The sequence below is a fragment of the Panthera onca genome, chromosome D4 (assembly GCF_046562875.1).
Source record: "Panthera onca isolate mPanOnc1 chromosome D4, mPanOnc1 haplotype 2, whole genome shotgun sequence".
In the NCBI taxonomy this organism is placed as follows: Eukaryota; Metazoa; Chordata; class Mammalia; order Carnivora; family Felidae; genus Panthera; species Panthera onca.
In genome coordinates, this window is record NC_138351.1 from 70,121,639 (window position 1) to 70,142,050 (window position 20,412).

Sequence of the window (20,412 nt, forward strand, 5' to 3'; positions counted from 1 at the left end):
AGCCATGCTGATCTTGCAGGGCTTCAGGAAAGAAGAGGCTTTCTCATGCCTCTGTGTTTTTCTACTTGGTGTTCCTTCTCAATAAAATGCCTCACCATCACCTCCTACACCACTACCATCTTCTGCTTCTTCTCGAACTGAAAAATATATATTCATCCTTCAAGGCTGACCTAAACATCAGCTTAGGAAGTCCTTCCTGGTCATCGGAGGCAAAATCTACACGATACGCAACTATTACACAATTCAGTATTGTATTTATTCTGTTTGTTGTAAGTGCCACAGTTTTTAATATTGTGTAACTGAAGGCCTGTGGAATGCCTGATACAAATACTACATTCCATTAGTATTTGGGGAAGTGAAAGGATTTTGGAAATATGACATATAAAAAAGAGGCAAAGAAAGTGGGCCTAAAGAACACTCAAGGAAGATATAAAAGCTATTAGTAATACAAACAATAACCTCAGGTAGGTTACCATTTATTTGGGTGTCTGGTATGTGTTGGGCACCATACTAGCTACTTCAGGAACATCTCATTTAATATTCTACAAGTCCCTTGTGAAAGCAATATGTTTATCAACCTCATCCCCATCTCAGAGAGGTAGAAGAAATTACTCAAAATCAGTTTACCAGTAGCATGGCCAGCATTCAAAGCTGGGTGCCTACTGCCAAAGTCCAATCCCTTCACACTATGTAGCATCCTGACCCACATCCTGATGTTAAGATCATTAGTCTTCACCCCTTTTTTCTGCTTTGTAATTAGCTGGTCTTAGATAAGTCATTTCCCCTCTATCTGGATCTCTTGACCCCTCCTTTCTTAAAACCCTCTCCTTGAGAACGGACTGAGGGTTGGTCGGGGTGTGGGAGAGGGGAGAGTGGGTGATGGGCATTGAGGAGGGCACTTGTTGGGATGAGCACTGGGTGTTGTATGGAAACCAATTTGACAATAAATTATATTTTAAAAAAATAAAAATAAAAAAATAAAATAAAAATAAAAACCCTCTCTTACCGCAGAAATGCAATCTATCACAAGTTTTACTTCTACCTCCTGAGTGTGTCTCAAATCTGACCACTCCTCTCCATCCACTACCAAAACCTTAATCCTCTCACCCTTGTCTCTCACCTAAATGTGTGCAGTAAGTTCTTCATTCATCACTGGTGTCCACACCCACTCAGACTGGCCTCCAATTCAAGAATTGCACTATAGCCCAATTGACCCTTAAAAACACAAGCTTATCATGGCTCCCCATTTAGCCCTCAGATAAAGACCAAATCCTTACCATGGCACAAAAGACTCTGGCCCCTACTCAAGTTTCATCCCACCTATCTCCCCACTGTTCCCTGAGCTCCAGCCTTTCATTGTCTCAAACTCCTGCCCTCCTTATTCACAGCCTTTGCAGATGCTGTTCCTCAACCTAAAAGGCTCCTCCCTGCCCTCATCCGCTCTCCACTCTTTTGACCATCTTAGGGATAGCTTCACTCGGGATGCTTTCCCTGACCCCCAAATCAGACAGGCCCCCATTAGATATCTTCACTGTCTACTCTTTATTTCCTCCATAGCATTTATCAGGGTGTTGCTAAATGACATACTGCTGTGATAATTTAACCAGTATCTGTCTGTCTTCCTCACAGGCTGTAACCTCCAGGACAGCAACGTCCAAGTCCACTTTTATTCCTGGGTCCCCATGGTCTGGGGCTTGCCAAAGAATAAGCACACAACAAATTATTTGTTAAATGAACGTTGAAAAAAATGTATGTCAGTTTCCTTATCTGAACAATGAGAAGATTCAACCATGTGATCTCTAAGTTCCCTCCAGCCAGGAGAGCCAACTTCTTAGGACACTAAATCACATTCCTTATTGTGCTGGAAGTCCTAATCAGACCAAGATGGAGGTAGATTTTAGCTCAACAGAACAAAGTGCTTTCTAATAAGAGAAACAACCCAGCAATGCAAGAAGTTTCTGCATAGAGGAATGAAGCTAATCAATTAATAGTTACTTGACCCTCTGCCAGGGATGGTATAGTAATAAGTCCTGTGTCCAGTGAGAATGAGAGGAAATGATTTCAACATCTCTTTTAACTCAGAGCCTGTGACTTTGTACCTGTGTGAAATAATCAGACCCAACTCTAAATCCCAGGTGATTAAACAGTAAGATCTTTAAGATTAAATAATAAAATTATATAACCAACCAGGTGACTGAATGGTAAGATATTTTATATGCAAGATCCACATATATTAAAATGAGATTTTTAACCCCAAAGGGAATTTAATTTTTAACCTTTTATCTTAATATATAGTAAACCACCTTGGACACTTGGTAAAAATACAAATTCTCAGACTCCCAATCTGTAGATTTTGATTCATCAAGTCTGGCTATTTTTAATAAGAGCATCCAAGTGATTCAGGTAAGTAAGAAAATTCTTGCATAATGAAAAGAGCTCTGAGCTTGAAGTTAGAAAACTGAGGTTCTAGTCAGAGTTGATGGCTAATTAGCTCTAGGACCCATGTGATCTTTCTAGGTCCCATGACATTAGTATCATCTTGGAAAGAGGAGCGATATTTTTAAATGGCCTAACATGAATTGGCATGGAAGCTGATTCTTAATGATATCATATGCTATATTGATCCTAATTTCACTACCTCTGCAAAGGATTCAAAAGCCCTTGTCTCAAAACCTTAGAATGAATCCATTTAATGTTTTGTCTCCTTCATAGAATGGAGGCATATTTTGCTTCCCTCAAAAATTATGAGAATTTTGGCAAAGATAAATTCAGCCACCTCAGTGACCAACTGTCAAAACAAGGTTTCAGGATTTCAAAAGCTTCTCCCCACAAATGAGCCTCTTAGAACAGATGTGGGATTATAAATGACATCCATCTAAGGTAAAAACCTGCCTTTGTTTTCCCTTCCATTCGCTCTTATTTTGTTCAAGACACTACCACCTTTGGAAAATGCATTTGAAAAGTATTATTAAAGTAGGAATGCAAGAGCCTACCAAAATCATCTTTTTCTGCTTCTATCCTGGAAATTTTTACATTTGATACGCTTTGGAACATTTGAAGGGAATAGTTGGCACTTTTCTCGAAAAGCGTAGACATTGGGAATTCAAGCCTCCTATCAGAGTCCACAATCTTAGCTAAGTTTCATTCATTCTCCCAAGCTTTCATTAACCTCAAGACATGTGGTTCGTTTCTACAGGTGGAGAAGTAATTTTGACATGGCCCCAAACTTCAAGGAGCTTATACTCTAGCACAGCTTCACTCATTGGAACTTTGTGCAATAACGGAAATATTCAATATCTGCACTATCCAACACAGTAAACATTATAGCCAAATGTAGTTATTGAACATTTAAAATGTGGCTGGGGAATGGAAATTTTATTGAATTTTAATTAATTTAGTTTTAAATGTAAAGAGTCACATATGTCTGGTAGCTACCAGTTCTAGAATAAAAACAGATACTAGAAGAAGAAAAAGAAGAAGAAGGAGAGGAGAAAGAAAGAGGAGGAGAAGGAGGAGGAAAATGATAAAGAATAGAGTATGCAGAGTATAAGAGTATAATAGGCTACTGATTATCAATCATGGGATGACTAACTTTTCACTGAAATATTTGAGGGTAGGAGTGAAGGTGTTTAGAAGAAGATGAAGAGTGAAGATTTCATTTGAAGAGTAAGGGGTGTTCACCAGATAGAAATAAGGAGAAGGAGCCTTAAAAAAAAAAAAAGGAGGAGCCTTTGGGATAGAAGTCACAACCTCATAGAAGCTTGAAAGCATACAATGGGTTTTTAGGATAATGGCTTGCTTTGGTTGAATCACCACATACTTGGGGAAGAGAGAGTGAGAAGGGAGGGCTAATCATGGGATATGACTGGGATGGGGCCAAATCACAAAGGGCATGATGTATAGTTCCGAGGAGTGTGGGCTTTGTCCATAAGCAAACATTTCTCTTGGGTATACTCTAAAGCTTTCCAGTGGTGGTTGATTTGCTTGTTGCTTGTTTGTTTTCCCAGGGATGGAACAAGAACTGGTGTTTTCATTGTCTTTAACTTCCTGCTTGGGCTTCATGCTTGTATTTTCTCATTGCACAACATTTTTGGTTTCTATTTTCACAATGCCCCAGAAAAACATAAATAGCAAAGTTAAGTTTAATTCAGCTGTAGTCTCTTTACTTGTCACAAACAACTACTTCAACCTATCCTTTCCAGGCTACGCATGAACCTCATTTTTCCAGTAGGCACTATCATGCTTGCAGACCTGCCAGGAGCCACCAAAAAGGCTCCAGCTGCTGAGAAATAAAGTGTTCCAGCTCTTTGCAATGTGTAGAAATTAAAGAAATTTATGCAAGGTTCAGTCAAAAATAGCACAACTCTGGAATGACCTGGGAAAGTAAGGGAACAGGACAATGGTCTATGATCCACTGAAGTCTCAGGAAGACTGGATAGTCACTTTTAGATCAGCACTGAAACATTGTTATTTATCAATTACAAAAACAAACAACAAAAAAAACCTACCACCCTTTATTAAGCATCAACTCTGTGTCAAGGCAGTATGCCGAGTACTTTGCCTACAGTATCCCATGTAGTCCTCCTAATACTCTGCAAGCTAAGTCTTCTTATCCCTAGCTCATCTGTAAATAAGGTGAAGCTCAGAAACACTGGATATCATGTTATTTGTCCACAGTCACACAGCAAGTAACCGACAATGTCAGGCTCAAACCCAGGGTAGGCCATGTGTGACTTCTGCTACTGAGAGGCACTGCTGTTACATAACTGGTGAGGCAAGTCAAACTGAAGGCATTCCCACCTCCTCCACTTACCCTGCCTGGTGATCATGGCTAAATCCCTTGACATTTTGGCCTCTGTTATTTCACCCATAACATGGGGATAATGAGATCATCACTTCAATTCTTAAAGGTATTAAAAAAAAAAAAGTTCTGAAAATTTACTTTTAAGTGGGAGGTATTTGGAAGTCACTCAATCATCAAAACAACACATGCCAAGCACTTATAATTTACAGAGCCCTCAGCCAAGACCTAAGGATATTAAAGGAATATGAAGACCTCAAGAAACTTTCCACTTAGCAGTTAAAAATCACAACGTTTATAACATGCCACTCACCCAGACAGGAATAATAGTCTTTCCCAAACTTCAGTAAAGCAGTAAGGGGTACTCATCCAGGTTGCCCACTCCTGGCACTAGGATCTTTAAGGTTTTAGGCAGAGACACATAACAAGTACAGGGACCTATACTTGTCTGATGCCCTCCATTTAGCCTCCTTGCTAAGTTAATCATACTATCCAATCTTTCTGTAAAACATATGGACAGACACCTAAAGCACACAGAATAGACAGCAGACTACTCCCCCAAGCCCTCCACCAGTCTGATGTTGGCTTACAAAGAGTCATCTGGATATGCATCCAAGTGCGTTTATGCCAATTGTACTTACCAGTAAAATGACATAATTTAATTATTTTTGGAATCTAATAAAATCTGAATGTATAAAGAGTTGCTTTTATTGAAGGAAACTATCAACAAAACTAAAAGGCAGCCTGAGGAATGGGAGAAGATATTTACAAATGACATACTGGATAAAAAGTTAGTTTCCAAAATCTATAAAGAACTTACCAAACTCAATACCAAAAAAAACAAATAATCCTGGTGAAAAATTGGCAGAAGACCTGAATAGACACTTTTCCAAAGAAGACATCCAGGTGGCTGACACATGAAAAAATGCCCAACAACAGTCATCATCAGGGAAATGCAAATCAAAACCACAATGAGATACCACCTCACACCTGTCAGAATGGCTAAAATTAACAACACAAGAAACAAGAGGTGTTGGCAAGGATGCAGAGAAAGGGGAACCCTCTTGCACTATTGGTGGGAATGCAAACTGGTGCAGCCACTCTGGAGAACAGCATAGAGGTTCCTCAAAAAGTTAAAAATGGAACTACTCCATGATCCAGCAATTGCACTGCTAGGTATTTACCCAATAGATACAAAAATACAGATTCGAAGGGGCACATGCAACCCAATGTTTATAGCAGCGCTATCAACAATAGCCAAGCTATAGAGGAGCCCAAATATCCATTGATTGATGAATAGATAAAGAAGATATGGTATACATATACATTGGAATATTACTCAGCCCTCAAAAAAAACAAAGTCTTGCTATTTGCAATGACATGGATGGAGCTAGAGTGTATTATGTTAAGTGAAATAAGTCAGCAGAGAAAGACAAATACCATATGATTTCACTCATATCTGGAATTTAAGAAACCAAACAGATGAACATATGGGATGGGGAAAAAGAGAGAGGGAAACAAACCAAGAGAGACTCTTACAGATAGAGAATAAACTGAGGGTTGATGGAGGGAGGTGGGTGGCTAGATGGGTGATGGGTATTAAGGAGGGCACTTGTTATGATGAGCACTGGGTGCTATATGTAAGTGATGAATCACTAAATTCTACTGAAACCAATATTGCACTGTATGTTAACTAGAATTTAAATAAAACTTTGAAAAAGAGCTACTTTTATGAAAAACTATTTGAATACTTTGAAAAGACTCAATATGGATGAGTCACTAAGTAAATGGCTTTGGAAATAGGTGTGGGGAAGATAACAATAATTGGAGTAAAAATCATAAAGTCTAGAAAGGTATTACACCCAAGTTGCTTCACAAATGTTTTTAAGTTCTTACTCCACATTAAAGAAAGCAGAAGTCCAATTATAGATTGTGCATCATGGCTATGGTTTATGGAAGAAAAATGACTACAGTCAGTGAACCACCCCCCCCCCCAAAAAAAGTTCTGGCCCAACATCAAAAGACTGGCAAAGGCATGTACATGTATGTTGTCTACATTAAAATAAAGTGTTTATGGTATACATGTATCATTTTATCCCCACTTTAACCAACTTGTCAAAAACACCAATCAACTGCTGGTCCCAATCACATCTGATAAGAGGGCTTCTACTGTATTACAAGAGCAGAGCTGTTTTGTTTCATTTTGTTTTTTCAGATTATAGTTTTATGAAGAGGCAAGATTTTTGTTGAGTATGGCCAAGCCTATGCTCTGAAATGAGCTACATTTGGTTGCTCTATTATGGGACATATAATAGGTCCTGATTTCAGTCCCCAAGGCCCTTGCATGTGGCTGGGGAAAATCCCCACCCAGACTGGCTCCAGGGACATCACAGTGTCTAGATCACTGTGCCCTGCAGGTCTAGATGCTCTTTGGTGTCAGCTCTCTGGCTGACATTGATTGTTTCTTTCACTTGATTTGACCTAGGTTGGAGAAGTGTTGTTTTTTTTTTTTTTTTTTAATCTCTAGGACCATCATTTCTAAATCTTATTGCTAATACTCTTGATCAAATTACTGATTCTTTACAATTGATTTCTATGATGGCAGCAGTTCCCTCTAAATTGCTGTAAGAAATGCTGGCAGCATGTTTCACTCCAAAGTGGCCCCTAATGAGCAATGAATGAACTGTTTCTACTTGGCAAATATTAAACTATTCCATAGGTTTTCATATCCACACATATCTAAGGACTACGTCCTAGTTACTTACTGAGCTATGAAAGATTACTAAAATTGGGCTTTAAATTAATACATTACTAATTAATACGTTACTAAATTAATACATTACTGAACTCTTCAGTTCAGCGGTTACCAAAGAAGTCTGGCTATTTCCACAAAATACAAAGCTCTTATTGTCTGTGTACAATCTCCAATGACTGGAATTCTAGCAATTTTCAGAAAGAATGCATTGTTCCCAAAGCTTTATCATTGGGGTCTTAGGTCAAATATGGTCTTCAGTTCCCTCTGCTCTTATTCTAACTAACAGATGTATAGAACGGCTATTAGGTTTTATTTCCGCTGTTAGGTTCTTGAGAAACCGATTGCACTGTTACCATTTTGACTATTTTCATGAAGATTTACTGTTGATGTCAAGCAAAGTTTTTGAGGACCACTGCTAAGCTTGTTAATCAGAATGGCTGAGGGAAGCTATAGCCAGCTCTGTGTCTCTCTGACCTGGGAATTCTATATTCTTGTCCTTTTAGCAGCTGCCATCTCTCCGTCCTCACCAGTGTTCTCTACACTGTGGATGGTGTGGGAGCTCAATCCTCTTTTGCTTCAAAAATTCCTTTCCTACTCAGAGTCTAAATTTTAAAAAAAATCCTCATTTACAGCTCCATAATATTTCCTGGGTCACACCATTAAATATCTCTTCAACAGCCATTACACTTAAGAACACCATACTCTGTATCTCATGGTCTGTGTGTATATAAACAAAAATTGCCATACCCTGAAAAATTTTTAATTGAGATTAATTTTACTATTGTCTTTTCATAGACAGATTTTCTTATTGAAACAACACACTCAGCAATACTCTCCACGCCTTTAGTCTCCTTTGACCTGAGACCATCCCCACTAAACTACCATATTTGATCATTTCGCTCTCCTGCTACAAATAGAAGTAGATAAGGGGTTCCTGGGTGGGTCAATCAGTTAAGCACTCAACTTCGGCTCAGATTTCACAGTTCATGAGTTCAAACCCCACATTGGCCTCGGCACTGAAAGTGCGGAGGCTACCTGGGATTCTGTCTCTCTCCCTTTCTCTCTGCTCACTCGCTCACTCTGTCTGTCTCTCTCAAAATAAATAAACTTAAAACAATAGAAATAGATAAGTTAAGTAATGTATTTTATATGTGTATCTGCTATAAACAGATTAAAGTTTAAGTTTTTTTAGTCCAGAATTCATGCATCCATGATGTAAACCCAATCAAATATTCTCACTTAACTTTCCCCATTCTTACTTTACTAATCTCACTTTACTCACTTTACTAGGGAAAGTAAATAAAGACTACTTATATTAATTTTAATAAAATTATAAATTTTAATAAAATAATAATTATCTTTATTTTAATAAAATTGAACTGCTCCTAGCACCTGATTTTAAGATGTCCTTCCTGCCTTGCTTTTGGTGATCCATCTGAGAGCCCTTTCCCCTGTTGTGTGTGGGCTCCCATCCTACCAAATCTTCAAAGTTAGTCTTAAGGCTAACTCCTATAAGAAACTTATCCAAATTATTGTAAGCAGGAAGTAGTCTTTCTTGTCAACTCCTAATGATGCAATCCCTGACCAGTCCCCTAAACTCTGCACTTTTAGCCTGGCATCTCAATTCACTGCATCTGTCCTTTGGACTGCAAGCTTCTTTTAATTTTTGTTCAAGTTTTTATTTGAATTCCAGTTAGTTAACATACAAATATCTTTGTTGTTTTTTATTTATTTATTTTTTTAAAGTAGGCTCTACGCCCAATGTAGGACTTCAGCTCATGATCCTGGGACTGAGTCACATGCTCCAGGGGTGCCTGGGTGGCTCAGTCAGTTAAGCTAAGCATCTGACTTCGGCTCAGGTCATGATCTCATCGGCTTGTGAGTTCGAGCCCCGCATCGAACTCCACACTGACATTGCAGAGCCTGCTTGGGATGCTCTCTCTCCTCTCTCTGCCCCTCCCCCACTTGTGTGCACACTCTCTCTCCCAAAATAAATAAATAAACTTAAAAAAAAAAAAAAAGAGTCACATGCTCCACCAACTAAGCCAGACAGGTGCACATGCACGTACACACACACACACACACACACACACCCTGCAAGCTTCTTGAGGACAGGATTTGTGTGGTGTTCAGCTTCTTATCTTCTGTTGTATCTGCCACTGGGTCTTACAAATAGTAAGCAGTCAGTAAATGAGAAAATGAATGAATGAATCAATTCAATCAACCAATCAATCAATCAATCCAACAAATGTCTAACTAATGGTTCTCTCCTACTATAGCTTCATTTCTTGACGTTTACTCTTGGATGAACTGACCTTGCTAAGAGTATACAAGGCAGGGCTAAGCAGATTAGGAGAAACTCTCTCTCCTGCCCTTGAGGCAGAGGAGTACAGCCTGACTGCAGGGCAGAGCGAGAACACAAAGTTGTGCCAAGGAAATCCTTCCCACCTACACCTGCAAAGGAAGAAAAGCAGGATTTTATCTGACCTCAGGACCTCACCCTCACACAGGGTGACCATATAATCTGTATCCCAAGTTTCTGACAGTGAAAGAAAGGTTTATTAATGATTATTCTGAGACAATAGGTATGACCCGGGACTGTCCCAAGCAAAAAGGACAAAGGATCACCCCACACTTGGGTATGTTTCATCGCCTATGAAGTTGGGATAATAAAACTAACTCAGAGTTTTTCCCACAAGATGAAATGTGACCATGAAAGTGAAGCACATAGTGTGACGTCTGGCACACAAATGGCAGTCGGGAAACAACTGCTCCCTCCCCCACTTCTTAATAAAAGCACTTTATCTTACATATCATTTTTTCTATTCACGGACCTATATAATCTGCTCAATGAACCTTTGTACTAACCAAAGGAGACACCATCATCACCTTTCACTGGGAAGCATGCTGACACACAGGTCAAATGAGTCTCCACTAGAGCCTCAGGTCTTTCACGATGCAGCCAGGACTTACACCCAGGCATATCTGTCTCCAAACTGAAACTCTTTCTACTGCAACACTCAGGCTTTATAAGCGTCACAGATCAAATCTGACTGGGCACCTTGTGACATGTGGCTGAAATCAAGGCACAATGGGCAGAGGGCTCAGAAAAGGACAACCAGATATCCACACTCTTCTCAGTCCTAGGGGAGACCGAGATTCCAGCCCAGAAACACTGGTTTCATCAGCCTCATCCTTTCCAGAAGGAGAATTTCCTGGCTCTGTCATAAGATGTCACGCTACATCTCAGAGGTGGCTGCATTGTAGCAGAGGGTGGGAATACACCCCCACTGGTCTAGACAGATTAGGAGCCCAAGATTGATCAGAGAATGGTAATAATTTGGCAGGAGGCAGTTTTCTGGTAGGTTTAACAAGCATGCAAAAACATCAGTTACGTGTACACATCCATAAGCATCCTGGCTCAAGACCAACTGCTCACTTCTGTTCCCAAATGAGACAAAACAATTAGAAAAGCCAGGTATTATCCCTTCTGTTCACACTTCACTTCCAAAAGACAAATGAGAATTTGTCTAACTCATATATTATTCCTTATCTTTATGTTCTTATGTGAACATTTGTCTGATCTTAATTCCCATGAGTGGTACAAACCTTATTAAAGTCCAACCCAATTTATCAATGAATATTTCCTACTTCACAGAGAAGAGGAAAGACTTTCAACACTAGTGCCATATGCCCCTCCTCCTCTAAATTTAAATATAAGAGTACTCATGCTGGGGTGCCTGGTGGCTCAGTTGACTGAGTGTTGGACTGTTGATTTCGCTCAGGTCATGATCTCAGAGTTGTGGGATTGAGCCCTGCACCAGGCTCACACACTGAGTGTGGAGGCTGTTTAAGATTCTCTCTCTCTCTCTCTCTCTCTGTCCCCCTCCTCCCACTCATACAAGTGCATGTGTGCACTCTCTCTCTCCAAAATAAAAATAGAAAACAAAGTACTCATGCTTTCTTATTTCCTTTGCCTGTTTGTCCATCTCCTCACCTCCAGAGCTAGCCCATTGCCCTCTGGACCAGAATTCTTCCAGGACTGTGCTCCATCTGCCATCCCCTCTAATACCTGTTCTCAATTACTTCCACTCTGGCTTCTTCTCCTCAGCCTACAAATAAGCATATGTCTTAGAGATCCCTAAAAACAAACAAACAAACTCTCATTTGCTCCTTCTGGTACCCATCTTGCCTCTTGATTATTCCCTTCACCAAATCTATTGACATTGTAATTTACATTAGTTCTGTCTACTAGCTCAATTATCATTCATCTCCAAAGCATTACAATATGGCTACCTTAAAGACTCCACTGAAACATCATCATTGAAACACAGTTTGACAATAAAAACCAATACCTCACTAGCAGCATGAATAAACTTGTCAAATACAATACTCTCACTTACTTCTTTTTCTCCTTCCTTCAGCATTACAGTCAGAGGCATGGGGGTTATCCTTAGAGTGTTCTCATCACCCCCCACAGCCATCAATCACAAATCTTGTATGAAAAGAACCCCTCAAGGAGAATGAAAGAGTCTGGGTCCCAGCCTAGGACTTGCTACCAATTTATGATTTTATTAGCCACTGCCATATCCAAGTCTCAGAATCCTCCACTGTGCAAGTGAGAATTAAGAGGGAGTAAGTTCAACCCAACCTTTGGGTACAATCCACCTGAGTCATGGCCTTTGAGGACCAATTTGCCTACTGAGTGTCCAAGGACTGTTTACTTTGGAGCCTCATTCCCCTCTAAACACTGTCCATCTCACTTCTCCCTACAATTCTTTTTAATTATTGATAGCACAGCTGAATCCACCCATTGTGCTCCCCACAGCCCCAGTTCTGAATGTTCTCAATTGGCTAAGAACTAAGGTTTCCATTTCATCAAAGCATGTTTTCTTTAACAATTCAATTATCGTTGCATTACTGAGCCCTTGTTCTGCTATGGATGAGGGAAATCATAACATTGAGCAGTTTCCCAATGAAGAGCCAAAAAAAAAGGCAAAGGAAGTAATATCTGATGACATCCAGTGATTGAGAAGAAACTAAAGAACTTCAGAAACTACATTCAGTCAAGACCTGGCACCAAGCTGCAGCTGAACCAAGGTCCAGGTTTCTAGCCACTTATCTTACCTAGCTAGAAGGAGGAGAGATGGCGAACATGGGGCCAACCAACTCCATTTAGATCAGCTTGTATTCATCACACCAGACACTGGGCTTGGTATCAGGCACTGTGATTGGGGAATATAAAGATGAAAAGACATAATCCTTGTTACCAGAGCCTTTACAGCCAAAGAACCAAAAATCCATCTTTTCTTTTGGCAGGTAAGAGTCAGTACATTGGAGCAACAAGGGTTTTGGTCTCAAGCAGACCTGGTTCTGAATTCTGATAACTCCATTACTTAGTCATGGGTGTTGAAGCAAGTTATTTAACCCCTCTACACCTCACTTTTGCCACCTGTAAAATGGGTTTAATACCTTACAGGCTTGTTAAGAGAGTTAGAGTTAACATTACAAAAAAAAAAAAAAAAAAAAAACAGGCTTCTTGGCACAAGGGAAGTGCCATACAAATGATAACAATCAATAGTACTAGTAGGAAAGTAGTCACTTTCTAGGTGTATGAGATGAAACAAATTACTCTGCGTCTCCTACCCTCAGCATGTTTAACTTCAAAAGGAGCTAACAGAACCTAGCCCACAGAATTCTGTGCAGGCAAAATTATATAATGCACATGAAATTATACAATAAGCTATAAAATATCAAGGCCCTATAAAATGCTGTCATTGGGGACAAAAATAGGGTAAGGAATAAGGAAATTCCAATCTCACAGTCTCATGGGTCATTTTCTCTTGTAGCAAAAGCTAATTTTTATTTTCTAAACAAACATTCATATGCCAGTCAACATGTGCCAGTCATCATCCTAGTGGCTCATAATAATAATCTCTCTGGTCTTCAAAATAAACCTTTGAGGGTAGGTCCTTTTACCATCTCCATTTTGAGATGAAGAAACAGAACCTTGAAGAAGCTAAGGGGACACCTGGGTGGCTCAGTTGGTTAAGCATTCGACTCTTGATTTCAACTCAGGACATGATCTCACAGTTCATGAGTTCGAGCCTCACATCAGGCTCTGCACTGACAGCATGGAACCTGCTTTGGATTCTCTGTCTCCCTTTCTCTCTGCCCCTCTCCTGCTCATACTTTCTCTCTCAAAAATAAACATTTTTTAAAAGGGTTTTTTAATAATAAAGAATCTAAAAATAACTCACCCAAGGTTGTATGGATGGTGGGCACTCTTACATACTATGCTTTACTGATAACTGAACTGTCTCTAAAACCCACACTGTGCCTACAGTGAAATGTTCAAATTTGGGGCTCCGAAGCAAATTTCCCCCAAAGGATCTGAAAGCTAGCTACATGGTCCTCTTCTACGCCTCAATTTCCTTCTTCTATAAAATTCCAGAGAAATGTTAACTGCTTCTGCCTGTGGCATGCTGGTTTGTTACTGGTTTTGGTTTGGTTTGGGGTTTGTTTGTTTTTTTTTTTTTTTTGATGTTTTATTTATTTTTGAAGGAGAGAGAGAGAGACACAGCGTGAGCTGGGGAGGGGCAGAGAGAGAGGGAAACACAGAATCCAAAGTGGGCTCCAGGCTCCGAGCTGTCAGCACAGAGCCCAACGTGGGGCTCAAACTCACAAGCCGTGAGATCATGACATGAGCCGAAGTCAGATGCTTAACCGACTGAGCCACCCAGGCGTCCCTGTGGTAGACTGGTTTTTGAAGATTAAATCATACAAACCAATAACATTGCCATCTAGCTTCATCATGCTAATGAAGAAGTTTCCTACATATTTCCTATTAATTGCTATTAATTCTTATGAACTACTTGGTCAGTAGAGAGAGCATTTTGAAAAGTGCAATGATGATCAACAACAACAACAGAAATAGTACAGACACAGGCAAGGGGCATAAGTTCCATTAGTGTCAACAAAGAATACAATAACCCAGCTATGTGAAGGCAGCTGTATGATGCAGGAAGCTCAGTTTCATCATCCCCACTGGAAGAAGAGTTTCCCCAGCCTTCAAGTCTCCATAAAGCTGCTGGTAATAGTACTTGACTGAACCGCCCTTCAAGATATTCCCACTGGCATTCCTATTCATGGGCTAAGACCCACTATGGCCCTCTCTACTGTTCTGCAGACTCTGGCTCCACGTCTGCCTGCTCACCCATGCAGAGAATTGGCAAAACCAGCCCACCTACCCTAAGTCTGGGGTAGGGGAAGGTCAATTTCAGGTACATCACTCTTACCTGAAGTCTCTTCCTGAGGTAGTTAGGGAATGAGTCCTATTTTGTAGCTGAGGAAACCAAGCATCTTCAGAATGGAGTGACCAAGAAGATTGACCAGCAAGGTATGGTGGAAGAGTACAGTCTTGTCCCCCAACATACCAAGACCAAATTCTGCCTGCACTTTGGTTCAAAGTAGGAACTTAGAGAGATGACCTGTATAGGCGACCTCCATAAACCTGATTCCTTACTTGCAGAATATAAAGCATATCAGCCTCCACACAGGGTTGTTGTGAAGGTTGAAATAAGATAATGCATATAAAATTCCTAGCATTGTATCCAGCACATAATAAGCCCCCACAAAAATGTTATTTTCCTCCTTATTTCTTTCCCCAAATCATGTTATTTGGGAAACAGCTGAAGTAGTATAAGGGCTTTTCAGTCCGGAAAAATGAATCCTCAGAAAAGAACAGAAAGATGGCAAGCAGAGGAGAGGATAGAACAGGAATAGTTTTAGGTAGTTCTCAAAAGACAACTAAAATTGGATGGATAAAAGTTCGGGGTTGGGGTTGAGAGTAAGGATGAGGGTGATATAAAAGGTGACTCACTGTAACAGAGGACTTCCTGGTATTCAGCTGCCCTGAAAGTTTTCTGAGAAAAATCATCCTTCATCTACAAGTTATGACCTTATGAGTAATTTTGTTCATTAGCATTAACAGAAAAATCTGATTACTTCAAAAGGAAAACTTAAAACTCTTCTGCAAGCATAAGAGGCACTAAGAATCAATGCAAAGACACAGTATAAGCCTGCATGCAGATGGTCTCTTTCCCAAATGCTTCACAAAAGACTGTTCTAATTAAAGGGCATGCTTTTGCCTTTCAAGAGAGACAAAGATCTCTAGGAATCTGTGCGAGATTGAGAATCCCAAGCAGACTCGTACTGTCAGCACAGAGCTGGACGCAGGGCTCAAACTCGTGAACTGTGAGATGAAGCCCTGAGCCGAAACCGAGAATCGGGCACTTAACCAACTAAGCCAGCCAGGTGCCCCTACTTCTGTCCATTTTCAAAATCAATTGCAACTTCCTTGGCAAAGATGGCAATCACTTCCTAAAATCTGTTCTCCTCCCATCTCCTCAGTAAATGCAAAACCCTGAATTCCTGAACTTATTCAGAGCAACCATAGAGTCCGTTAAAGAATTTATTTCCCAGACTTCCTTAAAGGTAGATATGGCCTTGTGACTAAGGCTGACCAATAAAACTTAAGAACTGTGTGGTACTTCAGCAAGTTTCCTCAAAAGGAAGAAGAAAAGTCCTTCTGTCCTCCCTCCTTCCCGCTTTTGGAATATAACAGGTGGAGCTCCAGCCACAATCTTGGACTGTAAATACAAGGGTTGGGATGGACATGCTGTAAGCTGGAATAGTCCAAACTCCTGAGGACTCTGTGCGGCTGCCATACCATCACTGGGCAACATACTCCCAGACTTCATTTATGCAAGAAAATAAACCCTTAACGGGGCACCTGGGTGGCTCAGTCAGTAAGCGTCCGACTTTGGCTCAGGCCATGATCTCGCAGTTTGTGGGTTTGAGGCCTGCGTCAGACTCTGTGCTGACAGCCTGGAACCTGCTTCAGATTTTGTGTCTTTCTCGCTCTCTGCCCCTCCCCCACTCATGCTCTGTCTCTCTCTGCCTCTCAAAAATAAATAAACATTAAAATAAAACTTAAGGGGCGCCTGGGGGGCTCAGTCAGTTAAGCATCTGACTTGGGCTCAGGTTATGATCTCGCGGTTCATGAATTCCAGCCCTGTGTTGGGCTCTGTGCTGACAGCTCAGAGCCTGGAGACTGCTTTGGATTCTGTGTCTCCCTCTCTCTCTGCCCCTCCCCCACTCATGCTCTCGCTCTCTCGCTCTCTCTCTCTCTCAAAAATAAATAAACATTTAAAAAAAAAACCTTGGATGTTTGAAATATTTCATAGGGTCTCTGCTAATCCTAAAGGATCCTGCTCCTAAGCCCATTCTAGTTTTTCGGGTTGTAACAACCAAATATCCTGTGACTCACAGAGCTGCCTCTAACACGTAAGTCTGGACAAACAGACAAACTTCCCATGAATAATTAGTACCTTGATACCTTAATCACAAAGCTGACGCTTTCTGCAAGGCTACCTTTTGACTTTTACAGTTTTTTAAATATTTTTCTCTAACAAAACCTACCCATTAACCCTCTTCTGACCCCTATTCAAGGGCTGCCATTTTACTTTCAGAACACAGCTTAGCAAGGTGTTTGCCATCACATTCAATGCTATCTCTAGTTCAAATCCCCTCCCTTCTCTATTTACCCACCTCAGCACTGTTTCTAGTTGGAAAATCTCACAAATAACCAGTTGACACTTGCTTCTGATTCTGGGGCTCCCCCCAGAAAATGCCACAGTTCTTGGATGGAGAGTCATCATGAGAGTGACTCAATCCAAATTCTAAAGCAAACTTCTCCTGCCACAGGACCAAACTTGATGGGAATTTGGGGTGTTGGTCTGACGTACCAACTCCAGGAACGTGACTTTTTACTCAGGCCTAATCACTAACATCACACATAAGACACCAAAATAATTTTATGATGTTCCCAGCTATTTATGGTGAGGTGTAGTAAGTGACATTTCACAAAATGTCTGTCCTACACCTTCGTGTTTGACTTTGTTTTTAAACTGAAGCTGCAGAAGACATTTCATGTGCTGGGCAGCTCACATACCTACAGACTCCCATGTGATTTGTGGGTATGCTTTTTCACTTGAGTATAAATCCATATAAGGTCTTCTTTGCTTTCTAAAAGTCAGAAAACTGTCTCACTCACAGAATCTCTAAAGAACAATTCTGACTCTAGTTACCACATTCCATCTGGTATGCGTTTACCTGCCTGTTGGCTTCCCTCCGCTCTGTCCCCACCCACCGTTCTGCCCCAACCCCACACTCTCAGACCACAAGAGCCCTCAGAGGAGGAAGTCACCTTTTGCCATCTCTATGATATGTGCACAGTAGGAGTTCAACTCACATTATTTGCTTATAAGTTTTTTACTTGAGAAATAATATAAAGATTAAAAAGTTAACCTAGTTAGAAGATTACATATACCGTATTTTTATTACATATAAATATAAAATTAATCTAAAGTGCTAGGAAACCTCTGATATAAAATCTTCCAGAAAATCCCACCTCATTTGAGGAAAGAACACACACACACACACACACACACACACACACACACACACACACACACACGCACACACACCCTTCTATGAATTTCATTTTATCTTTTTTTTTTTTTAACATTTTCTCTTTCACAAACTCACTTTTGCTTCCTTAACTCTTATCAGTAGAAATGTGGAGGTCAAGCTACACTCAAATAAGAATGAGTCCTCCTTAGGCTCCTTCCCTAGAGAGGGCAGGAGGGTACCGGGGATAAGGGGCGACAAATGATGATTGTGTCACACTCAGACTCCTTCCTCATAAGTTAAGGAAGACTTTACTTAGGACTTTTAAAAACAAATGGGAACTCAAGAGAAAGGCACCTCATCCTATAAAATAAATTGTGGACTGTTCATTATGTCCTTAAGCATATATACCAGAAAACAAGCTGCAAATAATTTACCAGGCAAGCCACACTGTGGCTCTAGTATTAACTATCAATCTCTCCTTATTAAAAAATTGATGGAGTCCTTATCTAGCCCTGGCTTTGCTCCTCCACTTCTGTTGAGTTCTGCACCTTTTCATCTGCTGACCTCCCTCTTTGCCCCATGCTGGTATACTTCCAGAGAGTCTACCTCCTTACAGGAGAGCTGACAGAGACCTTACAGAAAACTCTGTCTCCTGTCTGCAGTGGTATGCGGTTTAGTCTTTCTCTCGTGCATGTGCTCTCTTTCCTTCTTTCTTTTTAGTAACTCAGTAATTCTGTCATAACATTTTCTGGGCTCCTCTATATCAATCCCTCCCCGAACCACAGCCTGGAAATTTCTCCAGGCAGTAAACTGGGACATTCACAGGGTTCACCTCATTTGTTCCTCATCTCTTAGGGATCAAAGATACTTCATTGCCTAATGTCCAGTATCTTGAAACTGTTGTTTCAGACATTTGTTGTTTCAGACAAATCTGGTTTGGGATGGTTATTTAGGGAAGATGTAGCTAGACTTTTTCCTCCACCTTGATGAGAAGCAAAAGTCCTGTGTTTACTTTAAAAATCAAATCTCAAACAAGATAAAACTAAACAAATAAACTACACGTTTGATTGATTGACAGACGGACGAGCGGACAGATAGAACTGAGATCAGATAAACTTGCCAAGATATCTTTAGAACATATTTTGATATTAATTTGGGCAAATAACTACTAGGTCCTTTCTTGCTTGAAAACAACTTCCTTCTTAAACACAACAAAGCATCACTTGTTTAACAAAGTAAATCATCCTTAAGTCTGTTGTGCTCCAGCTGACAGCCAACATTCAACCATCTTTTCCAACCAAAGAAAGTCACAAACATCCTCACCAAGTCCAAAATGTAATCACACACTGTGTGATTATCTAACCTATCCCTCCTCCGCCTCCTCCTCATTCTTTGAGATGCTTTTTGTGCTTCTCCTGGGTGTTCCCTCTCCTTGGCAGAGAATAACCATTTCTAAGACTGATTGTAAGGGTGAGTTTTGTGCTCCTTGGTTTTTGGTTTTGTTCTGTTTTTCCTTTCAGGTTTTTACTCAGAAAATATTTTTTTATTGTCCTACCTTTGCTTGTGTTCTGGCTCTATTTGAACAGTAATGATGTGTTGTTTTTTTTTTTTTAATTTTATTTATTTTGGGAAAGAGCATGCACACATGAGCAGGGGAGGGGCAGAGAGAGAGAGACAGAAAGACAGAGGAATCCCATGCAGGCTCCCTCGATGTCAGCATGAAGCCTGAGGAGGGACTTGATCCCACAAACCATGAGATCATCACCTGAGCTGAAATCAAGATCTGGACGCTCAACCAAATGAACCACCCTAGCACCCCAATAATGATGTCTTAATTGTATTAATATGAAATCTCTTTTGCACAGAGGAGTGGAAATATCGGCCACTCTATTAATCCTATGATCTCAGCTCTCCTTTTCCTGCACCCTACTCCTTCAGAGGTCTTATACTGCTTCCTTCTCCAGCTAATTGTCCTTATCGACCTCCGGTTGATTTCTGAGCTTCTTGGCTCTAGGACGGCTCAGGAAACCTCTAAATCCCCAAGACGGTAAATGGGCTCAAAAAGAGTAGAGAACCAAGGACATAGGAGTAGAGCTGTAACAAAAGGCTGGGCCTTTGTTGTTCTACTTTGAGTCACCCAAAGTTCAACATTTAAATTAGTCTATACTCCTGCTACAGGACTTTTAGTTTTAAAACTAGACAGTCCCTTGGGGTGCCTGGGTGGCTCAGTCTGTTGAGTGTTGATTTCAGCTCAGGTCATGATCCCAGGGTCATGGGATCAAGCCCCATGTTGAGCCTCAGCTTAGAGCCTGTTTAGGATTCTCTCTCTCCCTTTGCCCCTCTCCCCTACTCATGCTCTCTCTCACTCTCTAAAATGTTT